We start from the raw sequence: 19,011 nt of genomic DNA, 5'->3' as shown, positions 1-19,011 counted from the left end.
GTGACTCCAACCCGGGTGATGGCACTCTTCATGAAGTGCCTTGGCCTCTCCTTCAGCCTGTGGTGATGACCAGGGCTGACCATTTAGCCCACTGGCAGAAGTGGCATGTAAAGTGGTCCGTACTTTCCTCTCAAGTGTCCGGTTCTCCTGCTGAGATGCAGAAGACTGTGGTTTTCCAGGTTTTCTCTGTACACAAGCTACCCAACCCTCTAGATATCTGTTGTCTTTGTATCCATGTGGCATGCATTAATCCCGTCAGTTTGCTATTTTAGGCACAGGGACTAAGAAAGAGAAGCAATAAAAGGGTCTTGCTTTCAGAGGTGTGCTAGAAGAACAGGATTACCGTGGCTGCCGGCTGTGGAAGCGCCGAGCTAAATACCTGGCGAGTGTGTGCTTGGAGGGCTTGTCAGCGTGGGCCACTGCACGCAGTTTCTATGTGCCTGCTGCTGGAAGGGTGAACAGGTCGACCTGGTATGAAGGAGAACCAGAATCGTCTTCAGAAGTGAGCTTGGTGGGAGTTTGCCTCACTAATTTGAACATGTTACCAAGAGGGACCAGTCCCTGGAGACGGACATCATGTTCAATAAAGCAACTGATGAATGAAAAAAAGAAGACATTCACCAAGATGATCAGAGTCAATGGCTACAGCAGAGGACTCAAGCCTGATGATGGTGCAGGCCCAGTCAGTGTTCTGTTCTTTTGTTCATAGGTGGCTATGAGTCAGAACCAACTGGACCACACTGACACTGCTGTGAGGCTCCCTGGTGGCCCAATGGCTGTGCACTGGTTGTGAACCAAAAAAACAAACAAACAACCAATAGCATTTCAAACGCACTCAGTGGCTTTGAAGGAGAAAACACTCGATAGTCCACTCCAGACAATCTCAGAGCCAAGAAAGCCTGGGGAGAGAGTTCAGCTCCGTCACATGGAGTCTCTCTGAGTCGGTGTCGATGCCATTTGTCGCCGACAGCCATGGTGTTCTGGAGTGGGATTGCGACGAAAAGCAGGTCTTAAAATGAGCAAATAGCCAAAATTCAGTCTTGTTGCTCTAGAGACAGATGTCTGTGTGGCCACTGCTCCCTGGACAGAGACTTCAAATAGAATGGAGAGGGAGCTAGCTAATCAGTGGTGTTGTCTCCAGCGTTTGGAATCGATTTATATAGAGTTGGAAAAGGAAATGGAAAATAAAGTGCTGAAAACATTCTGTAGCAAATGCCCCTGTACACACACACACACACACACACACACACACACACACTTTGCACAGCGAATGCCTCTTTTCCTGGAATTCTCTGTCCCTCTGGCCAATATTTTATCTCTAGGAAGCCTTTCCTGACCCACCCAGGTGGGGCCTCTCCTCTCTTCCTCAATAGTTGTATATGATTTCTCCATCAAAGTATTGTAGCACAGTGTTTTAGAATTATCTACTTATGAGGAATTTTTCCCACATTAAAGCTGAAAGTGTCTTGAAGTCTCAATTTGTACATCGCCAGCGTCCTGAGAATGTCAACAGAGACCTGATTTGACTCAGACTATGCCAGTTTAAAGTGTATACAATTCTTTGTTCTAAGTTACAGGGTAACAGGGAATACTTATTAGGTGGTTTCTATTTTTTTGCTTTTATTTTATTTTAAAAATCATTTTATTAGAGGTGCACACAACTCTTATCACAATCCATACATACATCAGTTATGTAAAGCACGTTTGTACATTCTTTGCCCTCATCATTCTCAAAACATTTGCTCTTCACTTAAGCCCCTGGCATCAGCTCTTCATTATCCCCCTCCCTCCCCGCTCCCCATTCCCTCATGAACCCTTGATAATTTACAAATTATTATTTTATCATATCTTGCCCTGTCCGACGTCTCCCTTCACCCACTTTTCTGTTGTCCATTCCCCAGGGAGGAGGTCACTTATAGATCCTTGTAGTTGGTTCCCCCTTTCCAACACACCCTCCCTCTAACCTCCCAGCATTGCCACTCACACCACTGGTCCTGAAGGGATGATCTGCCCTGGATTACCTGTGCTTCCAGTTCCTATCTATACCAGTGTACATCTCTCATCTAGCCAGATTTGTAAGGTAGAATTGGGATCCTGATAAAGTGGGGATGGGAGGTGGGTAGGAAGCATTTTGGAACTATAGGAAAGTTGCATTTTTCATCGTTACTACATCGCACCCTGACTGGCTCGTCTCCTTCCCAAGACTCTTCTGTAAGGGGATGTCCAGGGGCCTACAAATGGACTTTGGGTCTCCACCCCACACTCCCCCTCTCATTCACTATAAGATTTTTTATTCTGATGATGCCTAGTACCTGATCCCTTTGACACCTCGTCATCACACAGGTTGGTGTGCTTCTTCTATGTGGGCTTTGTTGCTTCTGAGCTAGATGGCTGCTTGTTTACCTTCAAGCCTTTAAGACCCCAGACACGATATTTTTTAATAGCCGAACACCATCAGCTTTCTTCACCACATTTCCTTATTCACCTGCTTTGTCTTCAGTGGTTGTGTCGGGAAGGTGAGCATCATAGAATGCCAATTTAATAGAAGAACGTATTCTTGCATTGAGGGAGTATTTGAGTGGAGGCCCAAGGTCCTTTGGCTACCTTAATACTAAATCTATAAATATATGCACTTAGATCTATTTCCCTATCCTCATATATAAACATTTGGCATATGTACATGTCTTTATCTAGACCTCTATAAATTCCCTTTTCCTCCCAGCTCTTTTCTCTATTTCCTTTGACTTTCCTCCTGTCCCCCTATTATGCTCAGTCCCCATCTGGGTTTCAGCAATTCCTCTTGGTTACATTACCCTTGATCACGCCCTACTAGGCCTCCTGCACCCTCCTCACCTTGGATTTGGATCACTTGTTGTTCCCTTGTCCCTGGGTTTGTTAACACCACTTCCTTTCCCCCCACCTCTCCCTATCCCATTTCCCCCCGGAACTGTCAGTCCTGTTGTTTTTCCTCCCGATTGTTCATCCAGCCTATTTTATTTAGACAGACCTGTGGAGATAATAACATGCACAAAAACAAGACAGAGCAAAACCAAGCAACAATATACAACAAAACAACAACAAACCAATGACAAACAAAACAAGAAAGAAAAGCTTGTAGTTAGTTCAAGGATTGTTTGTTGGCCTTTAGGAGTGTTCTCTAGTCCAGTCTTTTGGGGAACCACGCCCTGGCCCCAAAGTCCACCTTCAACATTCCCTGGGGACCTAGCTGCTCCATTTCCTTGCTGTTCTGTTGCACCCTCTTAGCTCCTTGCCTTGGTGCGGCGGGATCAGATCGGGTGCACTTCCCACACTGTGTCTCAGGTGCTGTCCCCTGTAGGGCTATGGGTCAGTGAGGGGCATCTTGTCTCATAGTGGGGCCGGCCATGTGGTCCTTTCTGTGGAGTGGCTGCTCTAATTGGGAACATTGTCCTCACGGCCTGGTGGGCCAGGATGTGCTCCACTCCCTCCTCCTCCCCGTTCATCTGCTCCCTTGTGCTCAGAACAAGTATGTTCCTCTCCAAGTTGTAGATTCAATGCCATCCTTTGAAATAAATTCCTCTGGGGGAGGGGCAAGTGCCCACTTAGTAGTTGGGATTGGGGCCAGCCCCACAGACCTCTCCACTGATTCCCTACTCCACGCCAGCATGTTGCATTCAAATCTTGGAGCACTGGGTTGAAGTCTGGTCACTCTTTCCCTGTAGAGATATAAACAATATCCTCCCCTTGGGTGGGTTAGTGCCCTGTGCCCCTGCTACCCATTCCTTTTTATTTTTATATATATTTTTCCTTTCCCCTCCTCCTTTTTAGTTGTCTACCATGTGTATCCCTTTATTTGGTCTGGTCCCAGCCATATTACCTGGTCCTCACCCTAGGAATGTTTGTAAACAGTGGCTTTTTTCCCTATGCCCCTTTTGCATTTTTAAAAAAAGTTTACCTCAGCAGACTCATGTTGTACTTGTGCTTTTGTGCTTGTCTTACTTTGCTTAACATAATTTCCTCCAGTTCTTCCTAAGTAGTGAGCTGCTTCATACAGTCATCACTGCTTTTTAGTGATGCGTAGTACTCCATTGTATGTATATACCACAGCTTTTTAATCCAATTGTAAATTGATAGAAATTTGGGTTGTTTCCAACTCCTTACAATTGTGAACTGTGCCACAATGAACATTGGCGCACACATGTCTGGCCTTGGTTTTTCTTGCCTCTTTTGGGTATATGCCTAGTATGGGGGATTTCTGGGTCGTATGGTTACTCGATTTCCAACTGATTTAGATATCGCCAGATCGATTTCCATAGTGGCTTTACATACTTACAGGTTCACCAGCAGTGGATGAGAGTTCCTGTTTCCCCACAGCCCCTCCCAACACTTGTTGCTTTCTGATTTGTTGATTTGGGCTACATTTGAGGGTGTTATTGATTTGGGTACCTCATTGTTGTTTTAATTTGCATTTCTCTTATGGCTAAAGTTCGGGAACATTTTCTCATATATTTGTTGGTCATTCGGATTTCTGCCCCTGTGAAACTTCTGTTCAGGTCCTTTGCCCACCTCCTCAGTGAGCAATTAGTTTTTTTTCTTTTTGGAAGCTAGAAGAATATTGTAGATTTTAGTAATAAGGCCATTATCTGCTGTGTCATTGGTAAAGATGTTTCCCCAGTCCGTGGACGCTCTTATTACTCTCTTGGTAAATTCTTTTGATGTACCCAGGTGTTTTATCTTCAGTATATCCCAGTTGTCAATTTGTGCCTCCTCTGTGTTTGTGTCCTAATGTATTTCTGATAGCCTGTGCATTCCTTGTGCCAAAATTCTCAAGATAGTCCCAATTCCCTCATTGATGGCCCTAATAGTTTGGGGTTTAACTTCTAGGTCTGGTATCCATCTTGAGTTTATTCTTGTGCATGGAGTGAGATAAGGGTCTTGCTTCATTTTTATGCAGGTAAATAAGCAGTTTTTCCAGCACCACTTGATAAAGAGGGCATCTGCTTCCCACTGGATATTGTTGGGACCCTTATCAAAGATCAGTTGTCTGTATGCAGGGATTTCAGTTCTTTTGCATTGGTCTGAGTATCTGTCATTGTACCAATACAAGGCGGTTTTGACAACTGGGGCTGTATAGTATGTGCTAAAGTTAGGTAAAGCAAGCCCTCCCACTGTGTCCTTCTTCTTGAGGAGTTCTCTGCTAATTCTGGGCTTCTTCCCTCTCCATATGAAGTTGGTAATCACTTTTTCCATTTCTTTGAAGAAAAATGAGGGTAATTGTATCGGGATTACATTAAACTTATATAGTGCCTTTGGCAGAACTGACATCTTGAGTCTATTGTGTCTTCCAATCCATGAGTATGGGGTATTCTTCCATTTCTTGAGGTCGCTCTTGGTTTCTTGTAATAGTGTTCTGAGGTTTTCCCCATATAGATCTTTTGTATTTTTAGTCAGGTCTATCCCTAGATATTTCAATCTGTGTTCAGATATTGTGAAGGATACCACCTTTTTGATCTCCTCTTCTGTGGTCTTATCCGATGTGTATAACAGTCCGATCAACTTCTGTTTGTTGATCTTGTATCCTGCCACTCTGCCAAACTCCTTTATTGCTTCCAGTACTACCCTTGTTTTACTTTTGGGATTTTCCATATATAAAATCATATCATCTGCAAATAACTATAGTTTCACCTCTTCCTTTCCCAGACAAATACCTTTCTTTGATGTCTCTTCTTTGCATTATGCTGTTAGCTAAAACGTCCAGCACAATATTAAATAAGAATGGGAGCAAGTGGCATCCTTGTCTGTTCCCCTTTTTCAGGGGGATTGTGTTAGTCTTTTCTCCATTGACTACCACGATGGCTGCTGGTTTTTCATATATAGCTTGTATTGTCTTGAGGAACTTTCCTTCCATTCCTATTTTGTCAAGTGTCTTAAACAGTAATTGGTGCTGGATATTGTAGAATGCCTTCTCTGCATCCATCGATATTATAATGTGGTTCTTAAAGTTTTTCATGCCAATGTGATGAATAATACTAATGGTGTTTCGTATGTTGAACCAACCCTGCATCCCTGGTATGTATCCCACTTGGTTGTGGTGAATTATTTGTTTTATATACTTTTGTATTCTGTTGGCTAGCATTTTGTTAAGGATTTTTGCATCGATGTTCATTAGGGATATGAAACTACCTCTGATAACTGCCTTCGCTGTGTCCCATAAGTTTTGGTTTGTTATGTGCTCATTCTTGTTGGCTTCTAGAAATTTCCCAATTTCATCTGTGATCTGTGCCTGTACACACTCCTTGTGCAGTAGAGATTCATTCATCCTCTACTTGTTTGCTCTTGTTTTCTTCATCTTCCTTTTGCTGATTTCCAGCCTTATGGCACAATGGTCAGAGAGAGAGGTCTGTATGATATCAATGTGCTTAAATTTATGTAGATTTGCCTTATGCCCAAGCATGTGGTCTATCTTCAAATATGTGCCATGTGTCCATGTGAAGATTGTGAATTATTGTATTTGAAGGAAAATTCTCTAAATGTCTATCAGATCAAATTGTCTAATTGTAGTGTTTAGATCTCTAGCCTCCTTGTTGAGCTTCTTTCCCTGGGATCCATCTCTCTCAGGGAGCGGTGTTTTGAAGTCACCCAGTATAATTGTTGAGGCTGTAATTTCTTTTTTCATCTTTTGGAGTGTTTGGTTGACGTATTCAGCGGTTCTCTCATTCGGGGAATATATGTTTATAATGCTTAGTGGTTCTTTGTCTACCATTCTCTTGAGCATTATATAGTGTCCCTCCTCATCTCTTTTTATGGTTTGCACTTTGTGGTAAATTTTATGCAAGATTAGGATTGAAACCCCTGCTTTTTTTGAATTGTTGTTTGCTTGGTATGTCTTTCCCCAGCCTTTGATTCTCAGCCTATTTTTGTCTGTAGCATTGAGATGTGTCTCCTGTATTCAGCAAATTGATGGGTTGTGTTTTCTACACCAGTCTGCTAGTCTCACTCTTCTAATGCCTGTGTTCAGGCCACTGATATTCAGGGTTATTATGTCCATATGCGGACTCTGTGATGTCATCCTATCCCTTTTGTGTTGGGTGTTTTCCTTCTTTCCTTTTTCATTAGTGTGTTGTGTGTGTGTGTGTGTATCATTCTTGACTTCTTTTCATCCTTAAGCCAATGCTATCTTGGGGTCTGTTTTCTCTTTGTTGCCCTCTGGGTGAGGTTGTTTTATCTGGCAGTCTCTTATTATGCTTGGTGAGTGTTGTTCTTCCCATACTGGGTTGGTAAGGATCTTTTGTAGGGCTGGGTTTCTTCTAATGTATTCTTTGAGTTTTTTCTTGTTGGGAAGACTCTTACTTCTCCATCTCTCTTGATCGATAATTTGGCTGGGTAGAGTATTCTTGGGTTTGCATTGTTTTCCTTTAAATTTTTGGAATATGTTACTCCACTCTCTCCTCTCTTCATAGTTTCTGCTGAGAGGTCTGAGCATATTCTTATTTGAGAACCTTTATATGTGATCGATTGTTTTTCCCTAGCTGCTATCATGATTTTCTCCTTTTCCACAAAGTTGGATAGTTTGACTATTTTGTGCCTTGGTGACTTCTTCTTGGGATTCAGTCTAGCTGGTGTTCATTCAGCCTCCTGAATGGTTGCCTGGTTTTCATTCATTAAGCTGGGAAAGTTTTCCTCCAAGAATTCTCTCACTATTGTTGCAGATGACTTCTTTGTTGTGCCTTCCTCCGGTAACCCAAAAATTCTAATGTTGTTCTGCTTCATAGCATCAGACATAGCTCTTAGGTTTTCTTCAGTTTCTCTGATGATTTCATTAGATTTTTGTTCGTGTTGGTTAAAGTCTGCTTGGTTGTCTTCCAAATCACTTTTGCGGTTCTCTGCTTCCACCAGTTGATTCTCAAGGTCTGTGTTTCTGTTACTGGTTTGTTATCTCCTCCCTAAGCTCCTATTTGCCCTTTCGTGTATGGCCGTTATCTCCTCTATCATTTCATCATTTTGCTGTATTATTTCCCTCATATCCTGTATGACTTCAGGTAGCATTCTGAAAATTGCTTTCTGTGACAGCTCTATGTCTGCTTCTTCTATGCGGGCCATTTTCTGAACATCTTCTGCGATTGCCTTTTATTTCTCCAGTTTATTTCTCATTGAGGTTGTTGGGGCTGATGGCTCTTTGTGTTGCGTTATTTTACAGGAGCCGGTGCCATTTTCCAGGGAGTTGAAGAGCACTGGCTGTCTCTGGGAGACTTGTAGGAAATGCTTCTTCAAACTGCCTACAGCTAATTTTACTATGGAATCAATTCACCACTTTATCCTCCTGTGGCTTCCCTCTCAGGGTAGTGCCCCAGAAAGCTGGTGGGTTGCTTGCTTTGGTGTTGCAGAGGTTGGACAGAGGTTCCAGCCATAGCTTGGGATGTTGACTAATATTGGCGAAGCTGACTTATGCCCCAAGCACACAGGCAGGAATTCCCAGCCAAGAAGTTGGGCAAAGGAATCCCTGGTGGAGGTCTCTGTTCACCTAGCTGTTTGTGGTTCAGGTGTAAATGCCCTAGATCTGGAGGTCAGCAGTGAAGTTTGAGAGAACAGGAATGAGACAAAGAGAAGAGAAAAAATTTAAAATTTAATCCCGCGGAGACCATGCTAGAGAGGTAAACAAAAGTAACAATAATGCTGAGTCCCAATCCCTGCCGGTGGAACTGCAAGGGTTTAGTCTCTGCCCCGAGGCGGTAGCGGCAAGCTGTGGCTGTGTTGAGAAAAAGCCTTTGCACAGCCCTCCAAGACTGTGCGGGAATAGAGAGAAGATATGGAAACAAAAGTAACAATGTAGCTGAACCCTGATCCCTGCCCATTGAGCTGCAAGGGTCCAGTCCCTTCCCTGAGGCAGGTGTCAGCAAACTGTGGCTGTGTTGAGACCAAGCCCCCCCATGGGCTCCAAGTTGTCCGGGCTTCTGCAGAGACAGTGGCAGGACCAAGGTCAAACCCCAGACTTCCTCCACTGAGGTAAGCCAAAAGCCTCCAGTCCCTCAAAACCCCGTGGGTCTGTGCCTGCCCATCTTCACAATGTTCTTACGGCATTCCAGCAGTGCCCAACCTCCCCCTAAGCAACTCTACTGGGCTGAATTCTGCGGAATCCCACCCGTATGTGTCTCTTCGCCACCATCTCCCTAGATGAGTTCTTATGAAAGAATTCATGATTGAATAAGAAGGCAGCAAAATCTTGAAATCCACCACAAATTTTGTAATTGACTATGCCTAAGTTTAGGTTCACGGGGAAAGAGGGACCACACTTTGCCCCAAGATGTGAATGCCTCATACCGGCATGAAGGAAGGATCTACTAGAGAGGTCTGAGGGGCCATCCCCAATCCCAACTATGTGTACAGCCTCCCCTCCCTCAAGAAGAGGACAGCACTGAAGCTGCAGCTCAGGGAGAGGGACATGTCTGATCAGAGCACACAGGAGCATATGAAGGGGGAGGAAGAGAGTGGAGCACATCCTGGCCCACCAAGCTTTGAGGATGATATCAGAGCAACCAATGCACAAAGAGGACCATATGGCCGGCCCCGCTATGAGACACGATGTCCCTCACAGACCCATAATCCTACAGGGGACAACACTATAGACACAGTGTGGGAATTGTGCCCCATCTGACCCCACCACACCAAGGCAAAACACTAAGTGTGTGCAACAGAACAGCAAGGGGAGCAGGGCAAGGAAGTCCCAAGGGAGTACCAAAATTAGACTTTGAGGCCCGGGTGTGGCGCCCCATCAAACTTGACCAGAAAACACTCCTAAAAGTCAACAAACAGACCTTGAACTATTTACAGGCTTTTCGGGGTTTTTTTCATCATTGTTTTTTTGTTGCTTTGTTTTGCTCTGTCTTGTTTTTGTGCATATTATTATCGCTGCAGGTCTGTCTAGATAAGATAGGCTGGATAAACCATCCGGAGGAGAAAGCAATTAGACCAGACCAATGGTTTTGGGTGGATATGGTAGAGGGGGAGGTGGGGGAAAGGAAGTGGTGTTAACAAACTCAGGGAAAAGGAGTGATCCAAATCAATGGCAAGGAGGGTGTAAGAGGCCTGGTAGGGCTTGATCAAGGGCAGTGTAACCGAGAGGAATTACTGAAACCCAAACGTAGACTGAGCATGATAGTGGGTCAAGAGGAAAGTAAAAGGAAATAGAGGAAAGAACTAGGTATCAAAGGGCATTTATAGAGGTCTAAATACAAGCATGTATATATGTAAATGTATTTCTGTATGATGATGGGAAATAGATTTATGTACATATATTTATAGGTTTAATATTAAGATAGCAGATGGACATTGAGCCTCCACTCAACTACTCCCTCAATTCAAGAATGCTTTGTTCTATTAAACTGGCATTCCGTGATGCTCACCTTCCCGACAACATTGCTGAAGACAAATGCGTGGAAAAGCAAATGTGGTAAAGAAAGCAGATGGTGCCCAGCTACCAAAAGATATAGCGTCTAGGGTCTTAAAGTCTTGAAGGTAAACAAGCGGCCATCTAGCTGAGCACCAAGAAAGCTCACATGGAGAAGCACACCAGCCTGTTTGATCATGAGGTGTCGATGGGATCAGGTACCAGGCATCAAAGAAGAAAAAAATCATATCATTGTGAATGAGGGGGAGTGCGGAGTGGAGACCCAAAGCTCCTCTGTAAACAACTGGACATTCCCTTATAGAAGGGCCGTGGGGAGGAGATAGGCCAGTCAGGGTGCAGTGTAGCAACGATGAAGCATACAGCTTTCCTCTAGTTTCTTAAATGCTTCTTCCCTGCACTATCATGATCCCAATTCTACCTTACAAATCTGACTAGACCAGAGGATGTACACTGGTACAGATAGGAACTGGAAACACAGGGAATCCAGGACAGATGAACCCTTCAGGACTAGTGGTGAGAGTGGCTATACTGGGAAGGTGCAGGGAGGGTGTGACAATACCAGGAGGATGGTGGGAAGGTGCGATAGAAAGGGGAAACCAATTACAAGGATCTACATATAATCCCCTCCCTGGGGGACAGACAAAAGAAAAGTGGGTGAAGGGAAACATTGGACAGTGTATGACATGACAAAATGATAACAATGTATAAGTACTCAAGGGTTCATGAGGGTGGGGAGTAGGGAGGGAGGGGAAAATGAAGAGCTGATACCAAAAGCTCAAGTAGAAAGAAAATGTTTTGAGAATGATGATGGCAACAAATGTGCTTGACACGATGGATGTACAGATTGTGATAAGAGTTGTATGATCCCCCAATAAAATGAGAAGAAAAAAAACCTATACAAGTTTAGGTTCTAGATCCTTTACTTACAGTTTACAACTTTGACTGGTTACTTAACTTTCCTGAGACTCAACTTTCTCATTTATTAAATGGAGGTAGTAATAATTTTTAAGACTAGTGAGTTTTATTTATTAAACTAATGTAAGTAAAAAAATCAACAGATTTTGGCAATTAGACAGTACTTGATTACTGTAGCTATGTTTATTATTATTGATACAAGTAATTGATTGTAGGGCAATGCTTCATTTTACATTTTTTTGGACGATATACCTTTACAGAAGATTATATATATCTCAGTGCTTACTTCAAGACCTGTTTGGGCAATTAGAATAGAAAACACAGCATGTGATTCAGGGCCCCCTTTATTTCCAGCAGAAGACCTAGCTTGTTTGGATGGATGCAAGGTCAGGCGCTGAGACACTCATCTGTTTTCATACAGTAAACAAATCAGTGCTTCCAGAACATAATCATGTTGAAACATTACACAGGTATGCTCCACAGGCATGGACTGTTCCCTGTGTGGGAGCTTTCTGCCAGATAGGACTCACTGGCCCTTGCCACATGCAGGCTCTTGGACAATGGTGTGTAGAGGTTTAGATTCTCCAGAGTGCCTGTATCATGCTAGAGTTAATTGTTGTATTTTGCTTCTTAGGGAGAATAAAACTCTCTCATTATATGCTGCTTTGTGAACTATTGTGAGAATTGTTCAGCACTGAATCAGTTTAAGGCATTCCAGTGTCCTCCAGAGACCCAGTGCAGACAAAGTTAAATATAGAAAATAAAATAATGATCTTGTCATGAAGGTTTTGATTCTTTTAAGCCCATAGCTGTAAGATACCTGCCATCCTGGTAGACAATAGATAGCAACAATCATTATCTACTTCATTCATACTGTGTAGCAGAAATTATACTATATGCTTTCAAATGCTGTATTTCGAACGGTCATGAAAGCCCTGATCCACGCACACCCAGCAGTGTGTTTGGGACAGTGACTAGAAAGCTGTGAGGCAAGAAGGATATGAGTTCTCTGGCTCCAAGCCTGTAGGTCTTTCTACCTTGTGCTGCATACAGCTGTAACCGGCATTCCCATTTTCCTCCAGCTGTGAACAGGCCACTGTTGTAGTCCTACTCTACAAAGGCTTTGCAATACCGCTCCACATCAGGCCAGCGATGCCTGTCCACACTGGGCTCAGATGTGATGGCCTCTCATGTTAAACTCTCCCCTCCATGGGCTCGCCTTCTCTGCTGCTTTGCTGTCTGCCCTGGACAAGGCGTTTCATTTGTTTAAATGAGTTTAGCTCTGAAACTTCTGCCATCTTTTGAGTGTACTGGACTTCTAAGCATGGCCCCATCTCCACTCAGTGCTCTGGAAACTCTCTTCCAAAACATCGGGCTGGAAAAGTGCAGCTGTGTTTGCGAGTGATCTTAGTCACGAGCGTCGGTAATAGACATAATCAGCAGACTAAAATGAAGGAACCTTAGTGCATAGTTGGCCACGAGTCCTTACATGAAGTCATAGAATTCTGTTTGTATTGCTCTTGAGAAGCCCTTCCCCCCCCCCCTTTTGGTATCTAGAGTCTTTAAAGAATGAGTTACCTTGATTTGATGGGCTGGTAGGAATTACCCATTTAGACTGCACAGTTCTTTATATGCTCAGCATGTGATTTGTCATGTCTTCGAAGTCCTTTCCCTTATATAAAACTCTTGCACTTCCATGACATACATCAATTCACATTTCAGTTTACAGATTGAGAAAAGAACTGACTTGCTCTAGGCCATAGTACTAGTAGGAATTGCAGTGGGGCTTCGTCATCAATAGTATTCATGTTTGTAATAAAGCAGATCACAAATTTGGGGGAGGAGAACTCAGGTGGAGTGTATGAGTTTGATGAGTCACTATGATAATATTGGAATTACTGTATCATAAGAGTATTGTTGTATGCCTCATTAACAACATGCAGATAACACAACGTAGCTTGCTGAAGGTGAGGAGGATCTTAAGCGTGTACTGATGAAGATCAAAGGCTACAACTTTCAGACTGAATTACCTCCACATAAAGAAAACTAAACTTCTCCAAACTGGACTACAAATAAAAGGAAGTTGTCAAGGATTTCTTTTCACTTGGATCCATAGTTAACATTCCTGGAAGCAACAGTCAAGGAAGCAGACGGCATATTGTGCTGGGAAACGCTTTGAGGGAAGACTCTTTACAGTTAGTGAAGGAGCAGTCCTGGTGGCACAGTGGTGATGGACTAGGCTGTGAGCTGGGTTCAGAAGCACCAGCTGCCGCACAGTCGATAGAAGATACTGTCTACTCCCATGAAGAGTTACAGTCCGGGGACCCCGGTGGGTCAGTTCCAGCCTGCCTGCCCTATACGAGCGCGTGAGTCAGAACTGACGCGATGGCGGTGAGTTTGGTTTTGGAGTTTAAAGTATGAAGAAACAAGATGGCTCTCGGAGGACTAGGGTGCACCTGACCTGAGCCATGGCGCTGTCAGCCATCTCCTGTGCCTGTGAAAGTGGACGAGGAATGAGGAAGACCAGAGGAGAACAAGTGCCTTTGATCATGGTTGATGGAGACGATTGAGTATCCCATGAACTTCCAGAAGAATGAGCAGATCTGCTGTAGGATACCAGAATAGTCATAAAGGTCAATGGACAGACCTGAAATTATGTATGGGTTTTTTTCCTAGTAATTATCTTAAAATTTGTTTTCCTCTTTTTATTTAATCTTTTGTTTTCTTTTTGTTTTGTCTCTGTTATTGTTGGTTTTGCCTATCTATTTAAGATAGGCATGGGAAGCGAGATCAAGGAAAAAGCAATGGGACTGATGGTTCCAGAGGGACTTAGGGGGGAGGAAAAGGTGGGGAAATGAGGGTGAGGAAACAACGACAGACAGGGGAACAACTAGGAAATTAAAATCAATAACAAGGAGGACATAGAGATCCTGAGGTTGTTGGAGCAACAGCAGTCTAGCTGAGAGGAATTACTAAGAAGTAGAGTAAGGGTGAATGTGATGGTGGGAAAGGAGGAAGGTAAAAAGGAAACGAGAAAGATCTAGGAAGCAAAGCTATGGAGAGAGGTATAAACATAGGTGTGTACATATGTAAATATATTAATTCATAAAAATGGAATATTGGCCTGTGTACATAAATTTATATGGCAATACACTGATAGTGGATGCACTTTGGGGTCAAGCCCTGCCTCAATGCAAGAACACTTTGTTCTAACAACCTGGCAGGCTATGATGCTCACCCTTTTGGCATGATTGCTGAAGCCAAAGTGGGTGCATAAGCAAATGTGGTAAAGGAAGTGGATGGTCCCCAGCTATCAAAAGATATAGTGTCTGGGTTTTAAAGGCTTGAAGGTAAACAAGTGGCCACCTATCAGAGAGCAACAGGCCCACTTGGAAAGTCATAAGGTGTCCATTGGATCAGGTAACAGGCATCAGAAAACCCCAAGCAAACAAACAAGGAAACAAAACCCATACTGTTGAGAATGGGGGTGGGGGGTGGGAGCAGAGATGCAAACCCATCTGTAGGCAATGGGACATTCCCTCACAGGAGGGTTACAAGGTAAGGCAATGGGACATTCCCTCACAGGAGGGTTACAAGGTAAGGCAATGGGACATTCCCTCACAGGAGGGTTACAAGGTAAGGCAATGGGACATTCCCTCACAGGAGGGTTACAAGGTAAGGCAATGGGACATTCCCTCACAGGAGGGTTACAAGGTAAGGCAATGGGACATTCCCTCACAGGAGGGTTACAAGGTAAGGCAATGGGACATTCCCTCACAGGAGGGTCACAAGGTAAGGCAATGGGACATTCCCTCACAGGAGAGTTACAAGATAAGGATGGGTCAACCATGACCCAGGATAACACCAACGAAGCACACAATATTCTTCTGGTTCCTTGAGACTTCCTCATCCCCAACTATCATGACCCAGTCCTGCCTTTCACTGGGGGCTAGACCGGAGCATGTACACAGGTATAAATACGAGATAAGAGCTCATGACACACGGGATCCATGAACAGGAATGGGAGTATCGATACCAGGAGAGTAGGGGGAAGGTGGGGAGAGGAGGGGAGAAAGGGTGAACCGATCATAGTGATCGACACATAACCATTCCCCCACATTCCCCATGGGAAAAACAACAGAAACTGGGGGAAAGGAGACAGCAGTCGGTGTAAGATATGAAAATAATAATTTGTAATTTATCAAGGGGTCATGAGGGTGGGAGGGGGAGAGAGGAAAAAAGGAAGAGCTGAAACCAAGGGCTCAAATAGAAAGTAAATGTGTAGAAAATGATGACAACATATGTACAAATATGCTTGATACAATTGATGTATGGATTGTTATAAGAGCTGTAAGAGCTCACAAAAGTGTGGTTGGCAACAGTTTATCTCATATACTTTAAACATGACACCAGCAGGGACAGGTCCCTGAAGAAGGACATCATGCTTGCGAAAGTAATCCATGAGTGAAAGAGAGGAAAACCCTCAGAGAGCAACAGTCCAGAACCATGTACTCAGTGGCCATAGCAGGGGGCGCAGACAGGAAGATGTGGAGATGGGACAGGACAAGTCAGCGTTTCGTTCATAAAGGTGCTAAGAGTCAAAAACAACTTGATAACAGCAACTGTGCTATCAGAAGCCCTGGCGGTACACTGGTCAACCCCATGACTGCTGACCCCCAAGCCCCTTAAAGATCATACAGCTCTTCTTGTTACGGTTGAACTATTGAATTACATAAGTGTGAATAAAACTACTGAATTAAATAATGTGTGTTTGAATAAAACCAATAAAACTGTTTTAAAAAAAAGATTTATAGCCTCAGACGCTGAATAGAACAGTTCTACTCTGCCCACAAGGTCACTGTGAGTCAGAGTTTACTCCAAAGCATTGGATTATTGGTTCAGTGCAAAGAGTCACCCTATCAAAAAGAATAGGCCAATATTCAAACATTTTTAAAAGTAGCATATAATCAAGAATTAAGTAAGATACAATGAAGGCATTGGAAAAACACAACACCCGCATAATTGATGGACTACAAACTGAAATGTTTCAAAGGAGAAGCCGTGCTGGCAGCACTCAGATGCAAGAAATCTGGAAGACGATTACATGGTCAATAAATTGGAAGCGGTCCATATTTGAGCCCATTCCAAAGAAAAGAGATCACTCATGATTAGTAAACAATCTCATTAATTTTACAAGCAAAGAGCCATTTGCTCAAGAAAGCTTTGGAGACCTACATCAGATATGCCTGAAGTTCAACTGAGTTCAAAGAGGACATGGATCTTGGCTGAAAGCAGACACCACCAGAAAGATGTTGACTTGTGTCTTATTAAGTGTGCACAGGCATTTGAGAAGAGTTTCCTCACCACATTCTCCATTTGATCTTCAGGCGAACATCATGATCATCTTAAAAACATGCTATTCCCCCTCCAAAGGAAAAGACTATGGCCCCGAAAGTCACTTGAATTGTCCAAGAGGACCCAGATGATAAACTGTGTCCCCACCCCACTGCCATGGAGTCAATCCCAGCTCATGGTGACCCAGGAGGACAGAGTAGAATTGCTCCATTGAGCTTATTATTTTATCTTATTATTGGTGCCGTCAAGTCAGTACTAACCCATAGCAACCCAATGTCCAACAGCACGAAACACAGCCTGGTCCGACGTCTTCCTCCCCTTTGTTCCTATGTCTGCGCCCATTGCTCCAATCTGTTTCCTTGAAGCCTTCCTCTTTACGCTGCCGCTCCACTTTACCATGCATGATGTCCTTCTCTGGGGACAGGGCTCTCCTGACAACATGCCCCAAGTATATAAGACAGAGCCTCGCCCTCCTTGTCACTGTGTTTACAGAACTAGAAATTGTTATGAGAGCAGACAGCCTCATCTCTCTCTTGAAGAGCAACTGGTCTGTTTGAACTGCTGGCCTTGTGGCTAACAGCCTGACATTTAACCCACTCCTCCACCAGTCTGCTGGTAAATTACATCAAACCATAACTAAGATCTGACCTTACCGGACTCTCTGATTCCAATTTCTATTTGGCAACAAACCAATAAGCCGCTTGTAGATCCCAGCGCTCTGTAAAGATTATCAGGAATCCCTTTTATTTATTCGTCTCTTTGTTTCGCAAGGTAGTTTTAATTTGTGGTAACTGCTTGGCAAACCAAAGCGCTCTCCCTTCACTGTGATGAACACTAGCGTCTGAATCCTTACACTGCATAGAATCTTGCAGTTGGTAAATGCAAACTACTAAGACCTTTTGTTAAAGTTCTAAGATGGTTTTGCTTGTCATCCATACTCATATTAGTAATCCGATGAGAACTCATAATAATAGACATATCACTACAATGGTTAAGCCCAACTTTACACACATCTTTTCAGTGAATGTAGCTTTGAATGGATTAGTGTAATCGTCCACATCGTATGTTTATGGAACAGATGTGGAATCTGTACTTCAGAGATTTAAAGGAACTTGCTCACAGGCTCATATTTATTAAGTGTCTAAGTAAGTAGTAAAATATCTAACTCAAAGTGTTCTCTTCAGAGATAAATGAGAACATTTACTTAAAAGACTTGGCAAAGGGAGACAATAGCACTTGTTTTACTTCAATCTTATTTTCAGAGCCTTGGGGGATAGGGCCCAGCAGGTAAGGTATTGCCCAGATAAATCACTTATATCTGAAAATCAGTGAGTCGAATGAAGTGGCCAAGGTTATACACTGAGTGGCTATCTGTAAGAAACAGTCCAAGTGCTGGGTCTGACCTCTGACTTCCCAGAGGAGGATGAAGAGTCTAACTCAACAACAGCCCCAGGCCAGTTTCTGTGAGGTCAAGGTCAGACATGCCTCCACTCTCCAACCTGTTCTACAAGTTCTGGCACACCATATGGTGTCCTCTCATATTACTCTGCTTCTCACCTGGGTTCAGTAACTCCTGGCAATGGCCACACAGAACTCAAAGACCATACTTGTGATGATGAGGTAGATTCAGGAAGTGACCATGTTATAATTCAGGGTCAGAAATGCCCAGAACACAGTTCTTCTCATTAGGACCACCTCCTTCATCTATCCTTGCATCAGGCCTCCATTGCCCAAAGGCCGCACCACTCAGCCCAAAGGCACTAGGCTCCAACTCTGTGGATCAGCAAACCTAGCTCTCTCCATTAAGCGTGTGGAGACTCTTCATGCCATAAGCTAGCTTCCTGCCTAAAGTTATTCAGCTTTACTCATTCCATGAGCCAGGGAAGTCCCTACACTTTGTCTGCCTCATCCTCTAGCTCAGCGGTTCTCAACCTGTGGGTCGCGACCTCTTTGTGGGGGGGTCGAACAACCCATATTTCCAATGGTCTTAGGAACCAAGACACCGCTCCTGTCTCTAGGCGTGAAGACTGTTATCCATACTACACCATGCTTCAAGACAAAAGTTCATTGATTTATCATTAGAAATAAATATTTCACAATATAGAATGACATTGTTTAGTGATTAATTCACTCTGCTTTCATTATGTTCAATTTGTCGCAATGAAAATTCATCCTGCATATCATATTTACATTATGATTCATAACCGTAGCAAAATTACAGTTACGAAGTAGCAATGAAAATAATTTTATGGTTGGGGGTCACCACAACATGAGGAACTGTGTTAAAAGGTCGCGCCATTAGGAAGGTTGAGAACCACTGCTGTAGTTGCTATTGGTAGTGTGCTTATATGGGTCAA

At 43.5% G+C, this 19,011-nt stretch overlaps 1 protein-coding gene across 6 annotated transcripts in view; it reads left to right on the top strand.

Annotated features, from left to right (window-relative positions):
* The window catches only part of RNF144A (ring finger protein 144A), a 190,377-nt gene that overhangs the window by 135,163 nt on the left and 36,203 nt on the right, over positions 1-19,011 (top strand). The window lies entirely within an intron of this gene.

The sequence above is a fragment of the Tenrec ecaudatus genome, chromosome 8 (assembly GCF_050624435.1).
Source record: "Tenrec ecaudatus isolate mTenEca1 chromosome 8, mTenEca1.hap1, whole genome shotgun sequence".
Lineage (NCBI taxonomy): Eukaryota > Metazoa > Chordata > Mammalia > Afrosoricida > Tenrecidae > Tenrec > Tenrec ecaudatus.
Note: the sequence above shows the minus strand (reverse complement) of the source record. Positions and strands in the feature narration are given on the sequence as shown.